Source organism: Balaenoptera physalus, assembly GCF_965194825.1.
Source record: "Balaenoptera physalus genome assembly, chromosome: 4".
Classification (NCBI taxonomy): domain Eukaryota; kingdom Metazoa; phylum Chordata; class Mammalia; order Artiodactyla; family Balaenopteridae; genus Balaenoptera; species Balaenoptera physalus.
In genome coordinates, this window is record NC_138891.1 from 54208092 (window position 1) to 54234839 (window position 26748).

Sequence of the window (26748 nt, forward strand, 5' to 3'; positions counted from 1 at the left end):
TTTAGAAAAATGTTGGTTTCTAATATTTGGGATTTTCCATATATAAATATGTGTTACTGATTTCTTGTTTAATTCCATTGTGTTGAGAAAACATACTATGTATGATTCAGTCTTTTAAATTTGTTGAGATTTGTTTTATGACCCAGAATATTGTCCATCTTGGCGATTGTTCCACATGAACTTGAAAATAATGTGAAATGTTCTCCAAATGTTTATTGGGGTTAAGTCAATTGATTGTATCATTCAAGTCTTCTACATACTTATTGACATTTTTCTGTACTTGTTCTATGAATTACTGAGAAAGGTATTTTGAAATCTCTCACTGTGAATATGTATTTTTCTAGTTCTTTTAAAATTCTATCAGTTTTTATTTCATGTTTTTAAATGCATAAACCTTTAGGAGTGTTATGTTGATGAACTGACCCCTTTATCACTATGTAAATATCCTTTTTATCCTGATATTATACATTGCTCTCAGATCTGCTTTTCTGATGTTAATGTAGCCATTTCAGCTTTCTTTTTTATTAGTGTTTTCATGTCATTTCTTTTCCTATCTTTTTACTTTTAACCTATATGCCTTCATATTTAAAGTAATTTTGTTAGATAGTATATAGTGTTTTATTTAGTCTCTACCTTTTCATTAGATTGTTCAGGCCATTTATAGTCTATGTTCTTATTCCTGTGTTTGGGTTTAAGTCAACTGTCTTGATATTTGTTTTCTTTTCCCTGTATTTGTTTTTTGTTACTTTCCCCCTCTTTTCTCTGTTCTTTTAGATAAAGTGAATATATTTTATGATTCCATTTTATCTTCACTATTTTTCCCATCTGTGCCTTTTTGTTTTATTTGCTTAGTGGTTACTCCAAAGTCTACAACATGATTTTAACTTATCAGTTCACCATCAAATAATATTATGCCACTTCATGTAAACATGTAAGAACCTTTTAACAACATACCTCCATTTTCCCCTCCCTTCCTTGTTTTCTTGCTTTTATTAATTTACCTCTCTGTATGTTATAAACTTTACAATAATGCACTATTATTTTTGCCTTAAACAGTTATCTTTTAAAATGATTAAAATGAGAAACACTTTATACCCTATAGTTACCATGTAGTTAACATTTTCATAACTCTTCATCTTTTGTGCAAATTCCCATTTATATCACTTTATCTCTACCTCAAAAATGTCCTTTCATGTTTCTTATGTGCTGGCAAAGAATCCTTTTTTCTTGTTGTTTTATTTCAGTGCTTTAAAGTGTCTACAGTTGTCTTCTGTCTTTCAGTTTCTGATGATAAGTTGGCTGTAAGTCTCATCTTTGTTCTTTTGTAGAGAATAAGCCCTTCTTTCCTCTGGCTGCTTTCACTAAGGCATGACCCACTGGAGTCTCCTCTGAATGTCCAGGTATTCTTTGATTGTCTTTCCATTCAATGTGGTAGAAATCTTTCTCTCAAATACTGTGAGCTCTGAGAAATGTTTATTCTACTGTTTTCCAGTGCATCTTTCTCTGGCCTCAAGTGATTTCTACTCACATAGGGCAGATCAGTAGCCACCTAACTCCTGGAATGGACCTCATGCAGATATTTAGAGCTTTCTCTATCTGTGCAGTAGTGGTATCCTTGGTATTCTCTCCCATTGATTCAAGCTGCCTTGGTCTTTCCGAACTCCAATCTCTATCTCCCCAACTCAGTGAGACAGCCATGGTCTCTTTGGCTACTTTCTTCCAGGCTATCTCTTGGAAACTGCCTCCAAGCACAAACTGGGACAATCATAAGGCTCATCTTTATTGTTGCCTTTCTCTCAGAAGTCACAGTGTTACTTGTTTTTCAATGTCTGAAAACAGTGTTTTCATATATTTATTCTGGTTTTCTTGTTGTTTAAGGTAAGAATATGTCTTGTTTCTGTTACTTCATCTTTATTGAAGTGGAAGCATACAATTTCTTTCAACAAAGATTACCAGTGTCAGAATATAAGTTGGAATTCCAATGATAGGCTGATCTCTTATATACCTCCATCTGTTTCTAGATTATTCATTCTGTTACAAGTATCTACCTGCTTATTTATTTATTTATTTATTTTCTTACTTACTTATGGGTCACCAATGCCACACCAATTTAATTATTTTATTCATTTTTTAAAAACATATTTTTTAATTGTAGTTGGTTTTAAAATTATATAATTGACATGTTTTCAATTTCATGTAAATATTAATATTCCATAGGGGATTTGTTTTAATATTGATAAGATCATTTGCAGGGGTGGGTGAAAGAAGTGTTTCACATTGTCAATATTGTTTTCTGTAAGCTCTTGGTTTTATTGAATAAAATTCAGTTTAGTTATCCTCTTGTCATCTTGTGCTTCCTAAGTTTACACTGTACAGTGTTGACCCAGATGTAAAACTCAGCTCTGTTTATGAAATCCATTCACAAAAAGCATATGAGATTATATTTTATTAAATGTCTGGGTTTGGAGGGACAGCACTGAGATATAGTAATACAAACAATTTTACATAAAACATGAGATATCCCTGTTTTTAAAAGTCCTTTTGTTACCCCAACATCAGATTTTTATTTTACCACTTTCTTCAGCCCTGTGCCTACCTGAGTCTTGCTGTTGTCTTTTCTTTATCTAACTCTTTTACTTCTTAGCTCTCTTCTCTCTACCCACCCACCTTTGAGATTTTGATTATTTCTAGTGCAAAGAAATTTAGCTATCTCTTTACCTGTATTGGAACCTATTGTACTAGACCTTCTGAACTACTTTCACCCCAACTGAAACATCGTTTTTTTTTTTACTGAATTCTGCTGCCTACTGTTAAGATAATGAATTTTTCACCCCACTACATTTATGAAATAATGCTCTATAGTTTTGAATTTTGTATTTCTATTTTAATTTTCAAAATTGAAGATGTATATTATTCCAGGAGATTTGATGGCTGTGGAGGCACTCCAGATGCTACTATCTTAATCATAGTCTTGAGCAATATAATGATAATTACCAGTATATAAGTTTCATAAGAGAAAGACAGTCATGTGAATAGCCAGATGAAAAATATCTGCAATATATAATCAACTGTAATATAAAGTTTCCAATTCAAGATATCTAACATGAAATGCATCTATTCATTTATACCCATGGATTTGATTGAGGATTATCTACATTCTTACTTGTTGGACTATTAATAGAATTTATTAGTTACTAAATAGTTATTAAATAATATTTTTAGGGAAATAAAAAAGAGTTGTACACATGAAGAGATCAAACTATCTATATGTTATTGGTCCTGTTTCAAATTTGATACTCTTTTTTTTCATAAAACAGTATGTTTGCTTCCATGTTATTGTTTATTGTTTCTTCAAAATTGTATAAATGTTCTTATATTGGTTTTTGATCATATGTATGTTTTATTATCAACTTCTGAAAAAAATAAAGTCAATTTGGAAGATAACAGTACTGCCTTTTACCCAGTAACATTACTCTTTTATTGATTTCTGCTCCCAAAAGAATTGTATGTCATCATTTGTAAATTACTACACTAGGTACCATGAAGCTAGTGTACCAAGTACTTAGAAGCTAGTGCTTCTAAGGGTATTAATAACTAGTTGAGGCCATAGAGTATTCAACTGTGACATTAATTATGAAGAATGTTTATAGTTAGTTCATATTTAATATTCAAAATATTGATAGATTTCAGATATAAAACAATGACTCTAAGGGAGCAATGAGAATGAAGCAATATAAGTCAGGAAGGCATCATGAGGTAAGTTTGGAATAAGTTCTAAATATAAGGAAAACAGCATTTCAGAAAAGGTATATCAGGTGGGGAAGAAAGTAATGCTCTAAGGCATAAAGATGATATGAACAGAGTAAAAGCAAAGGATAGCCCTTTACTGTTGGGTTCATGCCCATTATTTGTTTATAACTTGTAACTGTTAAAAATGTAGGTTTGGAGTCAAATATTGCTTCAAATTCTGAACCACCATATACTGGTTATGTGTTCTTAAGCAAGCTTCATTTTTCTCATTTTTAAAATAGGGACAAAATTAACCTACCTTAAGGATAAAATAAAATGTGGCATCAAAAATGTTTTACACAGAGATAGCCTCATCTACAGAGGGCAGACAGCAGCAGAAGAAAGAACTGCAATCCTGCAGCCTGCGGAAGGAAACCACATTCACAAAAAGATAGACAAAATGAAAAGGTAGAGGACTATGTACCAGATGAAGGAAAAAGATAAAACACCAGAAAAACAATTAACTGAAGTGGAGATAGGCAACCTTCCAGAAAAAGAATTCAGAATAATGATAGTGATGATGATTCAGGAACTCGGAAAAAGAATGGAGGCAAGGATTTAGAAGATGCAAGAAATGTTTAACAAAGACCTAGAGAATTAAAGAACAAACAAACAGAGATGAACAAAAAAAACTGAAATGAAAAGTACACTAGAAGGAATCAATAGCAGAATAACTGAGGCAGAAGAATGGATAAGTGACCTGGAAGACAGAATGGTGGAATTCACTGCCACAGAACAGAATAAAGAAAAAAGAATGAAAAGAAATGAAGACAGCCTAAGAGACCTCTGGGACAACATTAAACGCGACAACATTCTCATTATAGGGGTCCCAGAATGAGAAGAGAGAGAAAGGACCTGAAAAAACATTTGAAGAGATTATAGTCGAAAATTTCCCTAACATGGGAGAGGAAATAGCCACCGAAGTCCAGGAAGTGCAGAGAGTCTCAGACAGGACAAACCTAATGAGAAACACACCAAGACACATAGTAATCAAATTGACAAAAATTAAAGGCAAAGAAAAATTATTAAAAGCAACAAGGGAAAATTGACAAATAACATACAAGGGAACTCCCATAAGGTTAACAGCTGATTTCTCAGCAGAAACTCTACAAGCCAGAAGGGAGTGGCAGGACAAACTTAAAGTGATGAAAGAGAAGAAACTACAACCAAGATTACTCTGCCCGGCAAGGGTCTCATTCAGATTCGATGGAGAAATCAAAAGCTTTACAGACAAGCAAAAGCTAAGAGAATTCAGCACCACAAAACCAGCTCTACAACAAATGCTAAGAGAAACTTCTCTAAGCAGGAAACACAAGAGAAGAAAAGGACCTACAAAAACAAACCCAAAACAATTAAGAAAATGCTAATAGGAACATACATATTTATAATTACCTTAAACGTGAATGGATTAAATGCTCCAACCAAAAGACACAGGCTCACTGAATGGATACAAAAACAAGACCCATATATATGCTGTCGACAAGAGACCCACTTCAGACCTAGGGAAACATGCAGACTGAAAGTGAGGGAATGGAAAAAGATATTCCATGCAAATGGAAATCAGAAGAAAGCTAGAGTAACAATACTCATATCTGATAAAATAGACTTTAAAATAAAGAATTTTACAAGAGACAAGGAAGGACACTACTAATGATCAAGGGATCAATCCAAGAAGAAGATATAACAATTATAAATATATATGCACCCAACATAGGAGCATCTCAATAAAGAAGGCAAATGCTAACAGCTATAAAAGAGGAAATCAACATTAAAACAATAATAGTTGGGGGAACTTCCCTGGTGGCTCAGTGGTTAAGAATCTGCCTGCCAATGCAGGAGACACGGGTTCGAGCACTGGTCCGGGAAGACTCCACATGCCGCAGAGCAACTAAGCCCGTGCACCACAGCTACTGAGCCTGCGTGCCACAACTACTGAAGCCGGCATGCCTAGAGCCCATGCTCCACAACAAGAGAAGCCACTGCAATGAGAAGCCCACACACTGCAACAAAGAGTAGCCCCCACTTGCCACAACTAGAGAAAAACCGGCACGCAGCAAAGAAGATCAAATGCAGCCAAAATAATAATAATAAAAAATAAATAAATAATAATAATTGTGGGGAACTTTAACACCTCACTTACACCAATGGACAGGTCATCAAGACATAAAATTAATAAGGAAACACAAGCTTTAAATGACACAATAGACCAGATAGATTTAATTGATATTTATCAGATATTCCATCCGAAAACAGCAGATTATACTTTCTTCTCAAGTACACATGGAACATTCTCCAGGATAGATCACATCTTGGGTCACAAATCAAGACTCAGTAAAATTAAGAAAATTGAAAACATGTCACACATCTTTTCCAACCACAGCGCTATGAGATTAGAAATCAATTACAGGAAAAAAACTGTAAAAAACACAAACACATGGAGGCTAAACAATACGTTAAAATAACCAAGAGATCACTGAAGAAATCAAAGAGGAAATCAAAAAAAACCTAGAATCAAATGACAATGAAAACATGACGATCCAAAACCTATGGGATGCAGCAAAAGCAGTTCTAAGAGGGAAGTTTATAGCAATACAAGCCTACCTCAAGAAACAAGTAAAATCTCAAATAAACAAGCTAAGCTAACCTTACACCTAAAGGAACTAGAGAAAGAAGAACAAACAAAACTCAAAGTTAGTAGAAGGAAAGAAATCATAAAAATCAGAGCAGAAATAAATGATATAGAAACAAAGGAAACAGTTGCAAAGATCAATTAAACTAAAATCTGGTTCTTTGAGAAGATAAACAAAATTGGTAAACCTTTAGCCAGACTCATGAAGAAAAAGAGGGAGAGGACTCAAACTAATAAAATTAGAAATGAAAAATGAGAAGTTATAACAGACACTGCAGCAATACAAAACATCCTAAGAGACTACTACAAGCAACTCTATGCCAGTAAAATGGATAACCTGGAAGAAATGGACAAATTCTTAGAAATGTATAACCATGAGTGAACCAGGAAGAAATAGAAAATATGAACAGACCAATCACAAGTAAAGAAATTGAAACTGTGATTAAAAATCTTCCAACAAACAAAAGTCCAAGACCAGATGGCTTCAAAGGTGAATTCTATCATTTAGAGAAGAGCTAACACCCATCTTTCTCAAACTCTTCCAAAAAATTGCAGTGGAAGGAACACCCTCAAACTCATTCTATGAGGCCGCCATCACCCAGATACCAAAACCAGACAAAGATACTACAAAAAAAGAAAAAGACTAATATTACTGATGAATATAGGTGCAAAAATCCTCAACAAAATACTAGCAAACAGAATGGAACAACACATTAAAAGGATCATATGCCCTGATCAATTGGGATTTATCCCAGAAATGCAAGGATTCCTCAATAAACGCAAATCAATCAGTGTGGTACACCATATTATCAAACTGAAGAATAAAAACCATATGAGCATCTCAGTAGATGCAGAAAAAGCTTTTGACAAAATTCACCCATTTATGATAAAAACTCTCCAGAAAGTGGACATAGACCGAATCTACCTCAACATAATAAAGGCCATATATATGACAAACCCACAGCAAACACCATTCTAAATGGTGAAGAACTGAAAACATTTCTTCTAAGATCAGGAACAGGACAAGGATGTCCACTCTAGTCAGTATTATTCCACATAGTTTTGGAAGTCCTAGCCACAGCAGTCAGAGAAGAAAAAGAAATAAAAGGAATACAAATTGGAAAAGAAAAAGTAAAACTGTCATTGTTTGCAGATGACATGATACTATACATACAGAATCCTAAAGATGCCACCAGAAAAATACTAGGACTAATCAATGTATCTGATAAAGTAGCAGGATACAAAATTAATGCACAGAAATCTCTTGCTTTCCTATATACTAACAACGAAATATCAGAACGAGAAATTAGGGAAACAATCCCTTTCACCATTGCAACAAAAAGAATAGAATACCTAGGAATAAACCTACCTAAGGAGGTAAAAGACCTGTACTCAGAAAACTATAAGACACTGATGGAATCAAGCAAAGATGACACAAACAGATGGAGAGATATACCGTGTTCTTGGATTGGAAGAATCAATATTGTGAAAATGACTATGCTACCCAAAGCAATCTACAGATTCAATGCAATCCCTACCAAATTACCAGTGGCATTTTTTACAGAACGAAATCACAAAATCTTAAAATTTGAATGGATACACAAAAGACCCTGAATAGCCAAAGCAATCTTGAGGGAAAAAAACAGAGCTGGATGAATCACTCTCCCAGACATCAGACTATACTACAAAGGTACAGTAATCAAGACAATATGGTACTGGCACAAAAACAGTAATATAGATCAATGGAACAGGATAGAAAGCCCAGAGGTAAACCCACGCACCCATGGTCAACTAATCTATGATGAAGGAGGCAAAGATATACAATGGAGAAAATACAGTCTCTTCAATAAGTGGTACTGGGAAAACTGTACAGCCACATGTAAAAGAATGAAATTAGAACACTCCCTAGCACCACACACAAAAATAAACTCAACATGGATTGAAGACCTAAATGTAAGACTAGACACTATAAAACTCTTAGAGGAAAACATAGGAAGAACACTCTTTGACATAAATCACAGCAAGATCTTTTTTGACTCACCTCCTAGAGTAATGGAAATAAAACCAAAAATAAACAAATGACACCTAATGAATCTTAAAAGCTTTTACACAGCAAAGGAAACTATAAATAAGATGAAAAGACCACCCTCAGAATGGGAGAAAATATTTGCAAACGAATCAATGGACAAAGGATTGATCTCCAAAATATATAAACAGCTCATGCAGCTCAATATCAAAAAAAACAAACAACCGAATCATAAAATGGGCAGAAGACGTAAATAGACATTTCTCCAAAGAAGACATACAGATGGCCAAGAGGCACATGAAAAGCTGCTCCACATCGCTAATTATCAGAGAAATGCAAATCAAAGCTACAATGAGGTATATCAACTCCCACCAGTTAGAATGGGCATCATCAGAAAATCTATAAACAACAAATGCTGGAGGGGGTGTGGAGAAAAGGGAACCTTCTTGCACTGTTGGTGGGAATGTAAATTGATACATCCACTATGGAGAACAGTATGGAGGTTCCTTAAACTAAAAATAGAACTACCATATGACCCAGCAATCCCACTACTGGGCATATACCCTGAGAAAAGCATAATTCAAAAAGATATATGTGCCACAATGTTCACTGCAGCAGTATTTACAATAGCCAGGTTATGGAAGCAACCTAAATGTCTATCAACAGACGAATGGATAAAGAAGATGTGGTACATATATACAATGGAATATTACTCAGTCATAAAAAGGAACAAAATTGGGTCATTTGTAGAGAGGTGGATGGACCTAGAGACTGTCATACAGAGTGAAGTAAGAAAGAGGAAAACAAATATCGTATATTAATACATACATGTGAAATTGAGAAACATGGTACAGATGAACCAGTTTGCAAGGCAGAAATAGAGACACATATGTAGAGAAAAACTATATGGACACTAATCGTGGAAAGCAGAGGTGGGGGGGGAATGGTGATGGAATGAATTGGGTGATTGGGATTGACATATATACACTAATATATCTAAAATAGATAACTACTAAAAAAACAGCTCCTGTAATAAATATATTTCCCAGAGGGGATGAAAAATTAAAGAAATTTAAAAGCATGTAAAAACATAAAAAAGGAAAAAATTATTTTTTTAAAAGATAGATTAAAAATAACCAGTGTGTATTAGAAATTTAAAAATATAATCATTAAAATTAAAATGGCAATAAAGGAGTTAAACAGCTGATTAAACACAGCTGAGGAGATAATTATTAAATTGGAAGATAGAGGCAATGAAATTATGGAGGATGTATGTAACACAGAACACGGTTTAAATTTAGAACATCAAAATAAAAATAAAATTCTAAAATGTTTTACAAATAGTAACACTAAGTTAATTACATTACAGCTCTTAGTATGTGTTTCCATTAAGATCAGTATTTAGCACATTTTACAATGCTTTTTTATCACCCTGGTAGGTTACAGTTCTTTGCAGGGGCAGCTTTTATATCAGGTACTTTATTGATAAGTATTATAGCTGTGTGGCCAATTTTTACTGGACAAATAAGTGTTTGGCCAAATTAGAGAAACCTTGTGGGGAAGTAACTGGTGGGAATCAGAGGAATGACAACTGGAAGAAAACCTTAAAGTCTGTAAAGGAGAGTTTAAATTGGATAGAATAGCATTTAATGATGATATTATGTTTGGGGAACCAAATTGGCAGTAGTGGTTTAAAGTTGTCTGAGACTAGTGTGAAACTGTCTCAATACGATGCCTAGAAAGAAATAAGAACCCTTTTTAGTTAAGTTCTAAAACTAGTCTCAGATAACAATAGACATTGAGCATGGGCAAAAGAGAAAAGAGATGAGAAGAAAGAAATTGTAGAGTAGGAGAAAAGAGCAAAAGAAGTAGCTTAAAATGTGAATAGAGATAAAATGGCAGGTTGAGCCAATTACCTCCTTTGCTACTAGAATATTCCATAGAACATTTATTATTGATTTTCATACTAATCTACAACATTGGCAAACAAAAACACATTTTAGTCGTGTTTCTAAACTGTCGTGCTTTCTATACTGTCTCCATCTCTTTTCTCTTACTAGAGTTGTAAATGTTACAGTCCAGGAGCAAGTGCCTCCTAAATATTGACATTGCTTCTTGTCAGTATTCTGATAGCAATCTTATTTTGGTTTATTTAATGGCATTTAGTAATTATATTTTAAATATAGTCTCTATTCAGATAACAGTTATACATCTACCCATTTGACCCACCACTATATACATGAAAGGGAATACTACCTACCCAGAGACACACAGTAGCTCACCTTCTGTTTGCAGACATTTCATTTCTACCTGCTAATCCTACTTTACTAACCAAGAGTTGTTTTTCCTTTGGATTAGTTTGAAGGGCTTCCTATGAAATTATTGATTGAACAAAGATGATAAAAACTGATCTGTATACTGCTGTCTAATAAAAGTGGTTTATTTTTTATATTATCTTTGCTTAAAACCAGAGGTATATATAATTTTGAACAACCTCTTTGATAAGAGGTTAAGTCAACCTCTTAAGTCATGTCTATAATGTTGTTATACATCCAAAGAACAGCAATTTCTTTATGAAATTTGAGGAAAAAAATCAAGAAATGAATAAATTTGAAAGCCTAATATTTAATAATATTATTACAACATTTAAATTGTTCCTTAAGTTATTAAAAAATAAATGTAAATTGAAGCTACAATGAGGTACCACCTTACACAGGTCAGAATGGCCATCACTAAAAAGTCTACAAATAACAAATGCTGCAGAGGGTGTGGAGAAAAGGGAACTCTCTTATTCTATTGGTGGGAATGTAAATCGGTGCAGCACTATGGAAAACAGTATGGAGTTTCCTTAAAAAACTTAAAATAGACTTGCCATATGATCCAGCAATCCTACTCCTGGGCATATATCTGGACAAAACTATAATTTGAAAAGATACATGTAGCCCTATGTTCATAGCAGCACTATTTACAATAGCCAAGACATGAAAGCAACCTAAATGTCCATCAACAGATGAATGGATATATATACAAAGGAATACTACTTGGCCATTAAAAAGAATGAAATAATGCCTTTTGCAGCAACATGGGTGGACCTAGAGATTATCATACTGAGTGAAGTTGTCAAACAGAGAAAAACATATATCATATGATATCACTTATGTGTGGAATCTAAAATATGACACAAATGAACTTATTTATAAAACAGAAACAGGGCTTCCCTGGTGGCGCAGTGGTTGAGAATCTGCCTGCCAATGCAGGGGACATGGGTTCGAGCCCTGGTCTGGGAAGATCCCACATGCCGCGGAGCGACAAGGCCCGTGAGCCACAATTGCTGAGCCTGCGTGTCTGGAGCCTGTGCTCCGCAACAAGAGAGGCCGCGATAGTGAGAGGCCCGCGCACCGTGATGAGGAGTGGCCCCCACTTGCTGCAACTAGAGAAAGCCCTTGCACAGAAACGAAGACCCGACACAGCCATAAATAAATAAATAAATAAAAATTAAAAAAAAAAACAGAAACAGACTCATAGACATAGAAAACACAATTATGGTTACCAAAGCGGAATGGGGGTTGGGGGGAGGGCTAAATTAGGAGTTTGGGACTGCAGATACAAACTATCGTACATAAACAACAAGTTCCTGCTGTATACCACAGGGAACTATATTCAATCTCCTGTAATAAACGATAATGGAAAAGAATATGAAAAAGAAAACTGGATATAAAACTGAATCACTTTGCTGCATACCAGAAACTAACACAACATTGTAAATCAACTATACTTTAATTGAAAAAATTAAAAATAAAATAAATGAATTAATTTTGAAAGTTCCTTTGCTATAGTTACTTCTAAAATTAATTTTTAAATGGGTGTGATTTTCCTGTAGTAAAATACAGATGCTTTCAATGTATATTGTGATGTTGTTTTTCTTTCAACCGGCAAGTTTGTTTTAATTTTATTTTCTATATTATTATTAGAGAAAATGAACAAACTTTCATATTCTGATTAAGACTTGGATTTATAGAGTTTTTTTGGGGGGAATTGTTCCTATTTATGTATCATCTACTGATTATTAAATGTTACATGAGGGACTGCTTGTCTGTGCCAGTGAAACGTTCTTTTGCCAGAAGAAAGCATTATGTACTTTCATCTTTAATTGCAGTACTTCTAGAACAATTATCCTAGCAGTTCCTTTTCATAATCTTAGAATTATATTTGCTTATTAGAGTTAATTGAAAATAGTGTTGATACATATATTAGGATGTTTTTCTGGTACGGTAATATAACATGGCAAATATTTCTGCCTTACCGTGGATATTCTTTTTTTTCTTAATCAGTTTAAAAAAATTATACCTCCCCCCCAAAAAAACAAAAACAAAATAGACTTAAAAAAAATTATACCTGAAGAAAATCTAGATGAGGTATTTAGCTAATGAGTAGCTGATTTTGTTTTTGATTAGTTTTAAGAAGTTTTAAATTCAAGTTGAACTTTGAAAAGTTGTTTTTCTTTCTTGAAGAGAAGACGTTTGTTTTAGTTATAAGACCAAATTGGTACCAAGTAATATGGCACCAAGCTAAATAAATACCTTGTGATTACTCCTTGATTGATGGTACAATGGATTATTATTCTATTAACTTACTCATGTCCTTCTATATGTTTCTTTCAGTATTTTGTAGTATGTTTCTGTCACTCACTGATTTCCTCCTGAAACCAGAATGTTATTAAAAAAATTACTCAAACTCAAATGCCTTAGAGCCCATGTAGGTAAGATAGATGAATGAAGTGTAAAGATGATCTCTGGTAACTAACAAAAGGCCTTTATGCTGGTGAGAAAGTAGGGAGTGTGGGGACTCGAGAAACCTGGAGAATATGTGCTCTATTTAAGGACAGTCGTCACTAACCAATTTCACCCAGTTTTTACTATGTGGGTATGATGGCCCAGGGTTGCCAAATCTTCCAGTTTTCTGGAGAAGCTAAAAATCTGGATGTGTGTGTTTAATTTCCTGATCTTTGAAGTTTGGCAAATAACTTTTAAAAAACATTGTATGGACCAACACCTTGTATGGACCATCTTTATGCAAGATGATTTTTAAAAACATTTTTGATTCCCAACTTTTTAAACCTATCTAAAAATAAACCAGACCCAAGGTTGACAGTTTGGATGACAAAGGCTGTTTAGAGACTCTCTCTCTCTCTCCCTTCAACATCTCTGAGTCCCTCTCCTTTCCTGTGTTATCACCTGGTGTGCTGTACTGTCCTTATTCCACCAAACCAGTTAATACACAAGCCCAGTTAATTCTACCTCCTTAATAGCTTTCATTTCTATTCACTTGACATTCATCTCCACTAGTTGACATCCATCTCCATATCCACTTCAATTATTTAGTTGAGTCCACCATCATCTTTCATCTCATTAATGACACTGTTTCCTAACTAGTCTCTCCTCTTTTAATCTTTCCGAATCCATTCCTCACACTCGAAACAGAGGAATGACTTAACTATAAAGTAAATCACAGCCCTACTTCAGATCTTTCAAGGATTCTCCATTAACCTGAGAATAAAATCTAATCATCTTAACATGACCCGCAAGGCCCTTTATTATCTGGTCATTGGTTACAGGTCTAACTTTACCTCATGCCATTCCTCTTCATATTTTATGCTGTAGTCAGGTTGAATTCCTTCAACATTTATATTTTTTCTTGTTTATGGGCCTTTGTAAATGTGGTCGTCCGTCCCAGGCCTCTTCCCCTTACCCATTCTGCAGCAAATTGATGTGTGAAGGAGAGGATGGGTAAAGCATAAGAAAGTTCACATCTATTCTAATTGCACTGAGCACATGGTAGTCCCAGTTGCCTTTTCAAAGACCTGGTCAACTTTTTAAGAAAGCTGAAGTAGCAGCCCTTACATGATAAGTCTCTTTGTATTCTGGGTTTTTTCAAGGTAAAGGCTCAGTGATTTGAGTTATCCAGAGTATGAAAAGCTCTGACATTACAAAGGTATGCCATAAAATTATTTGAGTCAGCAAGTTATCTCTCTCCCTGTCTATTTGTGTTTGTCTCTCTGTCTCCGTCTCTTTCTGACGCACACATTCACACACCCCACCTATAAGACAGGCATATCAAACAAAAAGTATTAACGAGAGTTTTATTAGAATCAATAATCCTGACTCAAACCAACATTCGGAGCGTATGCTCAGTATACAGATTTTATATTCTTAAACATGGAGATAACATTTTCAAAGGAAATTATTTTTTTCATAAGTCTTTGAAACATAAGATTATTCAAAAGCTTCACCGTTAAGATCAAGGTTAGCCCTTGGCATAGTTGTTTAAAAGAGTGAATGAATGAGTGAAGGGTGGTGGTCTTTGGGGTTTTTTTTTGCCTGTTTGTGTGTGTGTGTGTGTTTTGGTGCTTCCTGTCTTTCTTTCATTGCCCTTCTCTTACCCTCTTGTTTTCAATATATCAATACCTTTCAGAGAAATTCCACATACAGTGGCATTCTCTGTGTCCCACAGGGTACAATGGAATCATTATCTTATGCGTCCTCTACTTTGTCCCAGTATTAGTAGAGCTAATGGTTGAATGGACTATTTTGGTAGTCATATAACACTAACCAGGAGCTTAGAGATGACTAACTGAAATGAGGGTAATCATCAGTTAAATCCGTTACACCTGTAATCTGCCTTCGCTGATCAAGCTTGCTTTAATTGTTGCTACAAAAGACTTGCAGGTCCTCCAAGCGTCACAGAGCCTAAACAAGATGTTCTGCCCGAGTTGCTGTCCAGAAACTTGGAGTCAGCTGTGTCCAGTTTGAGCTAAAGCTGGTTAAGACTGGTTGGGATCACCAGTCCTCCGACTGGGCATGCACCGATGTCCGCTCGGTGACCTTTCGACATCAGAGGGCTGAAAACTCCACCCTAACAATAATTACCTCAGCTTTTTCTTGCCTCTAATCACTTTTCCTCACACTCCCCGCCTCAGCTCTATCCCATAAATAGCCCAGGCCCCTTGCCTTCAGGGGCATATATTTGAGATTTGTTCTCTCATCTCCTCACTTGGCTGCTTTGTGAATAAAACTTTTGTCTGCTGCAAACCTGGGCATCTCAGTGTGTGGCTTGCTGCTCGTCAGGCAAACGGACCTGATTCGGTAATGTAACCTTGTTATATGATGAAACTGATGTTTAACAAACTCTCATTTGTTTTATTAAAAATACTTGAACAATGGCAGTATCATTGGAATAAATGTAGAATCTCCCATGAGGAAAGCACATCGTTTATATTCTGGTTATACTTAATACAAATTCTTATAGTCATAACTCATATTCTGTCATTTCAGTATAATTTTGGCTTAATTCACATAAATTTTCTATAAAAGCAAAGATCAAGGATAGTCACCTAATGGAGTGTTCTGAAATTTTTTCTGCATGTCTTATACAAGTGCTCTTTGTTTAAGCTTTCCTGTGACAAAGATGTAATAGGTGGTTTCAGTTTGAAAACAGAACCTAAGACAGGATGACAACAGTGGAGTGACAGGAAAAAAAACTTCTCTGTACCAGCTGGATGAATTGAAAACAGATGAAAGATAAATACTGCCTCGTGGGATTTGCTGCCTGCTGGAACTAATCACATTAACTCTAACCCACCTGAGGCTTCATGCTGTTTATCTCATCTGTGGGAAAATGTCTTTTTCCTTATTTATGACTTTGCTATTCATATATTGCCAGGTCATTGCCAACTTGTGCTTAAATATAACCTAATTATGTGTCTTATTGTTTTAGTAATCATAATCATATGGTTCTGTAACATTATTTTGCTTTTTCCTCCTTTTAAAATTCAGTTTGTGAACAGAGTAGAACAAGTCCAATAGTTACTTTATTATCTTTTTTGAGGTATAAGTGACATAACAATTGATATAACATTATAATAGCTCCAGGTGTACAATTTAATGATTTGATATTTGTATGTATTACAAAGTGATCACTACAATAAGGCCAGTTAACATCCGTTCACCATACATAGTTGCAAACATTTTTTTTTCTTGTGAGAACTTTCAAGGTCCACTCTCCCAGCTACTTTCAAATATGCAATACAGTATTATTTACCATAGTCACCATGATGTGCATATATTCCCCATGACTTATTCATTTCATAATTGGAAATTTGTACCTTTTAACCCTGTTATCTATCTCCCTCCACCCCCCCCCCACCCCGCCCTCAGGTAACAACCAACCTATTCTCTATATCCATGTGCTCAGGTTTTTTTTAGGTGTTTTTTTTAGATTCTACATATAAGTGAGATCATGTGGTACTTGTCTTTCTCTTTCTGACGTGTTTCACTTAGCATAATACGCTTAAGGTCCATCTATGTTGTTGCAAATGGCAAGATTTCTTTCTTTTCCTAGGCTGAAAAGTATTCTAGTGTGTGTCTGTCCGGGGGGCACATTTTTAACATCTATTCATCTCTTGCTGGCCACAAGTTGTTTCCCGGTCTTGGCTATTGTAAACAGTACTGGAGTGAAGATGAGGGTACCTATATCTTTTGGCATTAGTGTTTTTGTTTTCTTGGCATAAATGCCCAAAAGTGGAATTGCTGGGTCATATGGTAGTTCTTTTTTTAAATTTTTGTGTTACTTCCATTCTGTTTGCCATAGTGGTTGCACCAATTTATATTCCTACCAACAGAGCACAAGTGTTTGTTCCCCTTTCTCTACATCCTCACCAACACTTGTTATTTCTTGTCTTTTTGATTATTGCCACTCTAACGGGAGTGAAGTGATAGCTCATTGTAATTTTGCTTTGCATTTCCTTGATGATTAGTGATGCTGAGCATCTTTTCATGTGCCTTTGGCCATTTGTATGTCTTCTTTGGAAAATGTATATTCAGACAATTCTCTTAAGAGAAAATTACAAAAGAATTTTTTTTCTTTGAATATAGTTTGTCTCTTTATTTCTTCCTTTTTTGTCTTTCTCTTTTTTCCCTCCTTTGAGTTAACAAAAGCTCCTTGAAACATGATCTGCTTCTTTATGTTTGTTTGCAATGTTACATAATTAATAGCATCATATGTTAAAAATTTTACTGGAGTATGATTTAACTACATTAAAATACAATTGTCACTACCTCCTCATTTAATGATGAAGACATCAGATGGCATCCAATACAATTCTATCTTTGGTGTATCAAGGGACACATAGACAGAGATAAAATGATATTTTTATGGTACATTGGGAAAAATGGATGAAGTGGCTTTAAACTGGAAATAAGCATATGTTCGTAGGAGGGGCTGTTCAGCCTGCCTGGCCTTGTAAGCCTTGCTGAAGACTGAAGGAACTGTCAAAACATACTGTAGCCATAGACAAGGTAGGAAGCTCTGTGAACTGAAATAATGTCTTAACAGTTGTATACATGTAATGTCTTCAGATGAAAGTGAAAAATTCAGTCAATCTTCTAGAGAGTTTGTCTTTATGACTAACCACAACTGTTTTTTTTTTTTCTAATAAAGTTTAGTACATGGTAGATAATCAGTAAATTTTGAGAAACCCAAAGTTATATAGACAGGCCGTTCAAATGAGTGGATACATTTTTAACTTTTTATCCAGATGTCTGTTATCTTTTAACATACTATTTGACACTTCCATATTTAAAATGAATAAAACCCTGAATGATAGTAGCAGCTACCATTTTGGGGGCACCCACTATGTATCAGGCCCTCATGAGATCATTTAATCCTCATAACATCTCTGAAAAACAATCCTGATTTGTATCCTCATTTTATGTAAGAGGATTCTGAGTTTCCTAAATTTTAAGCAAGTAATCAAAAAAGTAGTGGAGCAAGGTTTTAAACAGGCTGATCAGATTCCAAAGCCTGAAATAAATGTGGTTGCCATGTCTGTAAGGAGGATTACTGACCTGTAGCATTTGTTGAATAAATGACGTTTGGATGCCCCCCCCCCCCACTTTCTACCACTTTTGGTTGTACTTCTCTGCATTCACCTCCATCTCTTATTTCATCATCCTCTTTGTCAGTGGTGACGTTTCCCAGAGTGTAGGGCAGACTGTCTGTGCCAGGAGACTAGCATTCCTGTGCAGACACTGAATCAAGGCCTTGACCGCATTAGCATTGGGAGCCAAGAACACCTGCTTTCAAATCCTAGCTCTGCTTCTTAGTAGCCCTGTGGTTTTGGACAAGCACAGTTTCTTCATCATTGTATAATGAGAGTAATAATAGTACCTGAATTTTTATATAGGGTTGTTTGAGTATTAAATGATTTAATAAATGTATAACACTTGACATATTGCCTGGCATATAATAATATTAGCTATTATTATTTGTGATTACATCATGATCACTTTTCATAACTTTTCTAAAGGAAACAATATTAGAGGAAAAGGAAATTTTAGTTAGTCGAATTTTTAAATGGCTAGCTCGTGTTTAGCAATTGCATTTTGTAACACTGAAATTTTTTATTAGTGTTTTATCACTGAAATAATTGAGAGCCATATGACAACATTTCTGTTCAGAATTTTGAATGTGTTGTGGTACATTTCATGATGGAGGATGGAACGAAAGGAGTAAATTGCTATGATGCTTCAGGGTACTTGTACTTATTTAATAATTATTTAATAATTTTGTTCTACCTTCTGATGTAGTGAAATACTGGTTTCTAGGAAAAGTAGAAAATTGGAGCACATCTGAGTGATAGAAAAAAGTCTTTTATTTTTATTTAAAAATGTAATTAAGCTTTTAATTGTCAAAATTTGATATGTAGACTGTCATCTTAAAGCTATCTCAGTTGCCAAGGAAATTCAATAACAGGAAGCTTAGGAAGAGCTTTATCTAGTTGACAGGTTCTAAAGAATCTGTCCTAATGGAGGGAGGAATTTTCATGGAAAATGTGGAACAATGATCAATAAAATCATCCATCATAGTTTATTGAAATTACATTCAAATATAAGTGTTTTTGGTGTTCTGAATTCCAGGGTGTATCTACAAAAAATTCTACCTGGCCTGTCCCTTTCTTGCTTTCTATTCCATATTGAAAATGGCATGCATAACTTCTCAATGATGAACTTGACTGGGAATTGTCAAGTTATGCCCCCCAGCTGTTTTCAAAAATAAAGTTTTATTTGAACACACACAACCATGCAAATTTGTTTACATACTGTCTATGGCTTCTGCACATTGGAACAGCAAAACTGAATAGTTGCAACAGAGACCATATGTTCAGCAAAGCCAAAAATATTTATGATATGGACCTTTACAGAAAAAAGTTTGCCAATCCCTGAAGTAGACAGAGCTAAATACACACATGAGAGTTTATTCCAACTTGATGTTTCTTACTTTCTCTGCAGGAAAGATTAACTCTCCCCACTAGGTTTTCCTAAGAGCATCAATAGTATCGATTAAATATGGCTACTGTTTCATGTGTTAGTCTTTTCCTTTCCTTTAGATTATAAACTCCCATAGCATGTTTAGAATTATAGGGATAGCCTTTTATAAATTACAAAATATCACAAACATAGAAAATAGGAAATGTGACTATTAAAATATTGAATAGGACAACTGATTCATCTCATATGATCACCTTATTTTGTGAAACTATTAACTAATTTGTTGAAGAAATTGAAGTTAAACACATTGATTTATATAGTTCATGTGACTTGAAAAAAAGATGTAAGATTATGGGTATTAAAAAGCATTAAACAAACAAGCTATCATGAAATAGTGTCATTAAAAATCTATTAATTGATGTTTGAGTTTATTTGGCCTTGTTTGTTTGCATGTTGCATTTCTCAATATGCTTCACTGATTTTCATCACATTCTCTTGCACTTTTACTCATTGAATTCTAGCCTTTTTAGTCATTTCCATGACTTTCTGCATATTTTTTGTATTATTTTAGTTTTCTCTTAGAGTCCAGAATTGAGATCAGCTCTCAAAAAGTACTCTGATTAGTGTGGGATTAATCTCTAACCCATCTTATAAAGAGGCATGGTCTGTCATCATTATCATCAGCAAATAAAATCCATGTAAAGGCCACCTCCCTGAAGTCTCACTTATCTTTTTAAAAGTAAATTTGAATAAATACTGGTAATAGAATTTACGGGGAGCAGAATCCAGTGAGAGAATTCTCTGTAAGGATTTTAGAACTTCATATAGTTCATTTGCAGGTAGGTATAGTTTTCCTGCTCTGGGGAGATGATGCTGATTATTTAAAAATCAGAGATGAAAACAAGAAACCCCTAAGCAAAATGTTTATTTGCTTTTTGGTAAACTTGATTCTGTTTTGTAAACATTGAAACATGGATTTTATGAGTGATAGTATTAAAATTTATACTCCCTCTAGAGCATGTTGTTAATCATTATTGCTCTGCTGGGCCTCAGGATTACTTGTCTGCATTGTAATATAATTTTCCTTAATAGTTACAATTGAAATACCAGTGGTTCTTAACACACCTCATATATTTCTATCAATGAAATGAAATTCACAAGAAATAAGAGCTTGCCTCCAGAAATAAACTTCAAAATACTAAATTCCTCTTAAAAATTTGTAAAACTTTTTAAGACCAATGTTGATTTTTGTACTTGTGAAATAAAATATATCTGATCCTAATGGTTGTATTTTAGTGCACCAAAAGATAAATTCATTATCTAAGGATAGTTATAGCATAAATAAAAAGAGAGCAAACAATAGGTACTTCATTTATAATTTAGTTCAGTGCACCAGACATTTATTATGTCTTTACTTTGTGAAAGTCCCTGCAGAGATGATGGTCAGGTACTTATCTTTGGAGGAGGAGGATTGAAAACAGACATTAGCACCTATAATATTTCAGAGCATGCAGATCCACTACTATGACTTTAGAAACTCCCATCTTTTGTAGAGAGGAAAAGATACCAGAAATGGAACTTGGAGCTCCAGATGAAGTTCAGGAAAACATACTACACTTTTGAGACTCTTTCTTACTCTTATTAAGTACTAGTAGCTGTCAGGAACTGTGTTAAGAGCAGGGCTTGAGGGGTGGAAGCAAACCTGTGTCCTCTACAAAGCAATAAGTGATCCAGAGATACACATTTGACCCTGAACTAAAGTTACCCATGAGATTTTCAGCTCTGCCAAGTTCTTAGCGCTATCGAGAAGTCAGTCTTATTAATATTTTGAGTAGAAAAGGAAAGTTGCATACAGAGCTTGCCTAAATTTGGTAGTAGCAGGGACAAAGACCCTTTCCGGAGGAGCTCTCCCACCTGAATCAAATTCATTTATTGTGTTCTGTTGTGATTCAAAGAGTAAAAGGCAGCGCAGCATTGGTCTCAGGGGCTCGTAGAATAATGAGGGAGATAAAAGATACATTGAGGTTTCCCAAACTACTGAGGGAAAATTGGTTCACGTGCCCATTTCACACCCTGATCTATTCTGAGGAGGGGAATGTTCTCAGAATTTCTGTCTTTTTTTTTTTTTTTTTCCCAGCACTGTTTTCCTCCTTCTTCATGGAACCCACTTAGTTTCAGCTTTTTAAACTCACTTGGTCCTGCACCAAAACTATATCCCCTATTGGCTTTCACAAGAAATCCATCACATTAAGCATACCATGACAGTTGTAAGTTTGTAAATTAGTTGGAGATTTGGTGGGTTGTGTGGGAAGAGATCACATCACAGAGCTCTCCACCAGCCCTACTTCCTGTTTTCCCCTGGCCGATCCTCTCTGCTGGCTCCCAAAAGCTAAGACTCCTAATACATGTTGCTGTCTTCTTTATCTAGCAAATACCACCTGCCAAGGGTAGTCTAGTTTCCTCCCTTCCCACAAAAGTGCTGGTGATTTTTTTATTGTTGAATAAATAATACAGAAATTGCAGATGAGATAGAGAGAGAAAGCAACGCAGAAGAACTTAGAGAGTTTGGAAGTAACCAGATTTTAAAGTGGCAAATTGGAGCATGGTGATTACAGTGTGTGCCACTTTAAAACTCCATAGTAGATCTTGGAACAAATTCCTTTTAATCTCATTCCAACTGTGTGGTTGACAGTAAAGCATCATTCCAAAATATCCCTTGTATTCTTTGAGTCAGGAAATTACTGCTCTAGTAAAAGAGAGGACATTTTGGAAGCAAAATTATAATATGGACTTTTGACAGTAAGACATACAACTTGCAAGGAATGCAAGTTATACATAGAATCAATTAAAAGGAAAAACGCAGTTATTAGGAAATGATGGGATTATTGTGGTTAGATATTAAAAAACTCATTTTCTCTACTTTAGGCACCATGTGGTTGGCAATAACTTAAAAAAGCAAATACATGCATGTATTTGTACATATGGTATAAAAATATATTTAATATTGTACATTATGTGTGTATGTAAAAATTAGAACAGATTAGTACTTCTGAAAAATACTTGAATGATAGGATCTGCTATTAAATTTCTTATGTCTATTACAACACACTATTTCTTAGTAAAACTAAGTGCTATAAAGCCACTGAAGTAAAACTGACACTATTTAGTTTTTAAGAAAAATTAACATTTTTCACCAATTGGTTTAGTTCACAAGGATTTCAAAATATAAACAAAGATATTTTTGAGCTAAACTTAGGCTTGGGATATAGCTTTTTTCTTGTTTAATATTTTTTTGGGATGCTATGTAAATCAAAGCGCTCTGATGCTGTTTGAATTTATTTTACATAATTCCAGAAGTGGGACAAGTTAATTCAGCAGCTGAATGACATTGTCACAGAATCTGTTTTTACCCTTCTGCTCTGCCATTCTCAAGATGTTAGCTATATCCTCAGATTAACTTCCTCCATGCTGTCAAGATGACTAAAGCAGTTCTAGGCATCGTATCCATATACAACAGCAGAAGAAGAAGAAGCATTTTGTTAGGAGGGTGGAAAACTTTGCTAGAAGCCCCCAGAATACGTTTCCTTGCATATTGTTGGCTAGATATAGATAACATATATACCCTTAAATCAATTCCTGGCGAAGGAAATGGGTTCACTACGATTGGCTGAGTCTAATCAGGTTGGCCTGAACCTGGGCATAAGTCATCCTCCCCAGAGTCGCTTGGGGAAAAAAGACACCTAAGATGAATCAGCGCTCTGCCTAGCAAAAAAGAGGAAACAATGGTTTGTATAGGAAGCCAGTAGTGTCTATTGGAGAAACAAAGCATCAGACTTTAAGCTAGTGGTTCTAAACCCTAGCTGCACGTTAGAATTACCTGGAGAGCTTTTAAAACATATGTTAATTTAATTGTCCTGGGTTGCACATAGATATTATCAATAGCATTTTATAAAAATCCTGGTGATTTTAAGGTATAGCTAAGTTTAAGAACCACTGCTCTAGGTAAACTGAGGATAGAATAAGGCAACAAAACCCTTCATGAGTCTGCACACATTTAACTGCTCAAGCAGTTTTCCATCTCTGCTGAGCAGTACCTAAGAATTAATCAGTGGCCAGCAGGGTAAGGTTACCAACACAAAATCTTAGACCACAGTTAATTTGCCAACATGAAATGATGCTCACTGCCATAGTCATTGCACATTTTCCAAGAACGTATGATTTTGGGGTGCTTAAATACCCAGACAGCCTTCATAGCCAAGCCGAGATGGGGTTTTATGTAAAGGTAGGAACGTTAGTCCCATTTTTGTGATGAGAGAACTGAGTTGCAAAGAGGCTGTTACTGGAAGAGAGATAGAACTGAAGGTCTTATCGTAGTATTGTGCAGCCACGGTTTCCTCCTTTTGCTTATTTATTGTTGCTACTTTTGTTCTTGTTTTATTTGAGACAGATGTCATTTGTTTTGGTCAAAGTAAAGCTTCATAATTATAACAGCTACCCTTTATTAACAGCATATTTTGAGCCACGAACTGTGCTAGGTGCTTTATTCCTGCCCCAACGTTTGTTTAATCGCTACAGAAATCACATGCAGTAAATAGTACTAACTCTACTTCATAGAGAAGGATATTGGAACCCAGAGAGTTTGATACTTCTCCGAGGTCTCATAATTAGTTCATTTCTCTGGGATCTAGACTTTGAACCCATAATGCAGTGAAATGCCAAAATGCATTTTGCTATGCACAGAGATTTGATTTTGTGCAACTTACCAGTTCAGCAACTACCTATTGGTTGACTAATAGGTGGTAGGTGCTGGGCTAGACCTGAGTTGGATTGCATTTTCCTTGCACAGTATAATTTACATTTTTTTTTAGAAATGGGTTTAGGCCAGTTGCTTTGCACCAAGCACTTAACATATGATCAAAGAATAATTAAATGAAGAAATGACGTGGACTCTTCATTAAGACTGCTTAATTTGGAGTTGCTCAAATTTTAAAGACTAGTGAAACTACCTTGGCAATAATTTTCTTTTCCAGAGGAACTTATTAAAATACAGAAAGTAAAGCCTTTAAATATGTAGCTTATATTATACTCCCTGATATTTCCAAACAAATACTGAGTTACTGGAGAGTGTGTCTTGAGTTATTCAGTCACACTCCATATTACTGTTTTTTAATAAAAACAGTACTCTTTTAATAAGAGACATAATTGGTCTGTATGGCTGACATTTATTCAGTTATACTTGCTTTAGAATGTGTTCTCCTAATTGAAAGTTAAGAGGAAAATAAACTGAGCGATGGCTATTAAGGACTCACTGGTTGAGTTTTCAGAGAGATAACATTTTCCAAATTACTGAGCTATGATATTGAAAATGAAGGGCAGGCTCCTTGTTGGGGGAAAGTGTTAGAATAGCCCTAATGCAGAATCTCATTAAAGCAACTGTCAGGATTCCTCTATTTTACCATCACCTTCCCTATTCTGTAAGAAGCAACTGTCATTTTGAGTGAGTGTACTGCCAAAGAGGCATTTACAAATAAATGAAAAATGTCACAACTGATTTCACTCCTTCCAGGATACTGTGTGTCAGCTTTGTCACAAACTGTCTTTGTTATTCTCTGTTTTAGATCTCCCAGCTGGACATTGGAAATAGCTTTTGATGGTTTAGGGCCTCTTTCACTTGACCCCAGGTAAGCCCTCTATTGGTGACCTTTTATAAATATTTGTAAAACAGTTTGAGCAGTTAGAGAGTATAAAAACATTTTTCCCTCTTTCTCTCTGTAACTGCTGTTTTTGTCAAAAAGCATTTCAATGTCAATATCGTTTACTTGCATTTTTGGACATTAGAGAGAATAATTCCGTGCCCTACAGAGCATCGTAAAATTATACAATTATAATTCACATTCTCTTCCCTAATATGATGGTTTGTTATTATCATACTTAATCTAATAATAATTCTAATAACAATTACTTGAAAAGAAGATATATGATTATGCTTTTCCTGTATTTTGAAATAGGTGTCCAAATTTTTTATCACTCTTTCTTTATAATATTATCTTGGATATATGTCTTTCATATGATTTATATATACCATTACTGATACACATTCATTATTGCCATCACCATAAACCAGTCCACCAGCACTACTGCCATCATGCTGACATTAGTGAGCACTTACTCTGAGCCATATGCTATATGAATTAGCAATATGAATTAGCTTATGTGAATGTATCACAGTGGTATTTGAATCCTAAGTTAATACGGATTTGAAAAAAAAGCAACTAATTAGAAATTGCTAACAGTTGTTACTTTTACAGTGGATATTAAATTAAAGTAAATCTTCATATAATTATACTTTAAGAGATTTTAATCAGTATAATTAGTTGTAGATTATGGATCATTTGGGATTATTTAGCTTTCTACTTGAAAGATAATGGAATGGACCAATTAGGAACATTCTGTTTCTCTTGAAAAATAGAAGTTGAAGCAATTCACTCATTCGTGCAACAAATATTTATTGAGCACCTTATTAAGTGGGAGCCATTTTACACTGAGGACATGATGGTGAAGAATATGTATCTATTTCTCAGGGGCTTACAGTCTAGTGGCAAACGGTCAAGAACAGGCAAGTACACCATCATGTGATGAGTGAAAACAGTAGGGATAAGCATGGGGTACAAAGTGAGAAATGAGGTGGGCATCTAAGCCAGACTAGAGATAAATGCTCACGGAGGGATGTGGCAGAGGAAGGTGGAAAAATATTAAATTTTGTTTATAAAGTAGTTATGGTGTCTGAAGTGTAGTGTTTAAGATAGGGAGGTGTGCCTAAAGAATTCAGGAAGGGGCACATCATGAATGTCCTTCTGAACTATATCAAGGAATTCAGATATAACTGTAAACAGTAGCAGTTAAACTGGAAAGACTTCATCTGATACTGAACATTTTCTTCAAACCAGGCTGATGAAATTCTCACAGGGCCAGCTTCCTAT

At 34.9% G+C, this 26748-nt stretch overlaps 1 protein-coding gene and 1 long non-coding RNA gene across 4 annotated transcripts in view; both read left to right on the forward strand.

Annotated features, from left to right (window-relative positions):
* The window catches only part of LOC309659371, a 130028-nt gene that overhangs the window by 87829 nt on the left and 15451 nt on the right, over positions 1-26748 (forward strand). Inside the window, exon 2 of the long non-coding RNA XR_014262758.1 lies at positions 25387-26748. This exon is cut by the window's right edge and continues 15451 nt beyond it. This is a non-coding gene — a long non-coding RNA (uncharacterized lncRNA). The remainder of the gene's footprint in view (positions 1-25386) is intronic.
* Positions 1-26748, forward strand: part of NAALADL2 (N-acetylated alpha-linked acidic dipeptidase like 2) — a 1434969-nt gene continuing 1408221 nt past the window's right edge. For all 3 annotated transcript variants that reach the window (XM_082458958.1, XM_082458959.1, XM_082458957.1), the window contains exon 1: positions 1-25449. The gene's annotated coding sequence lies outside the window, so the exon portion shown is untranslated. The remainder of the gene's footprint in view (positions 25450-26748) is intronic.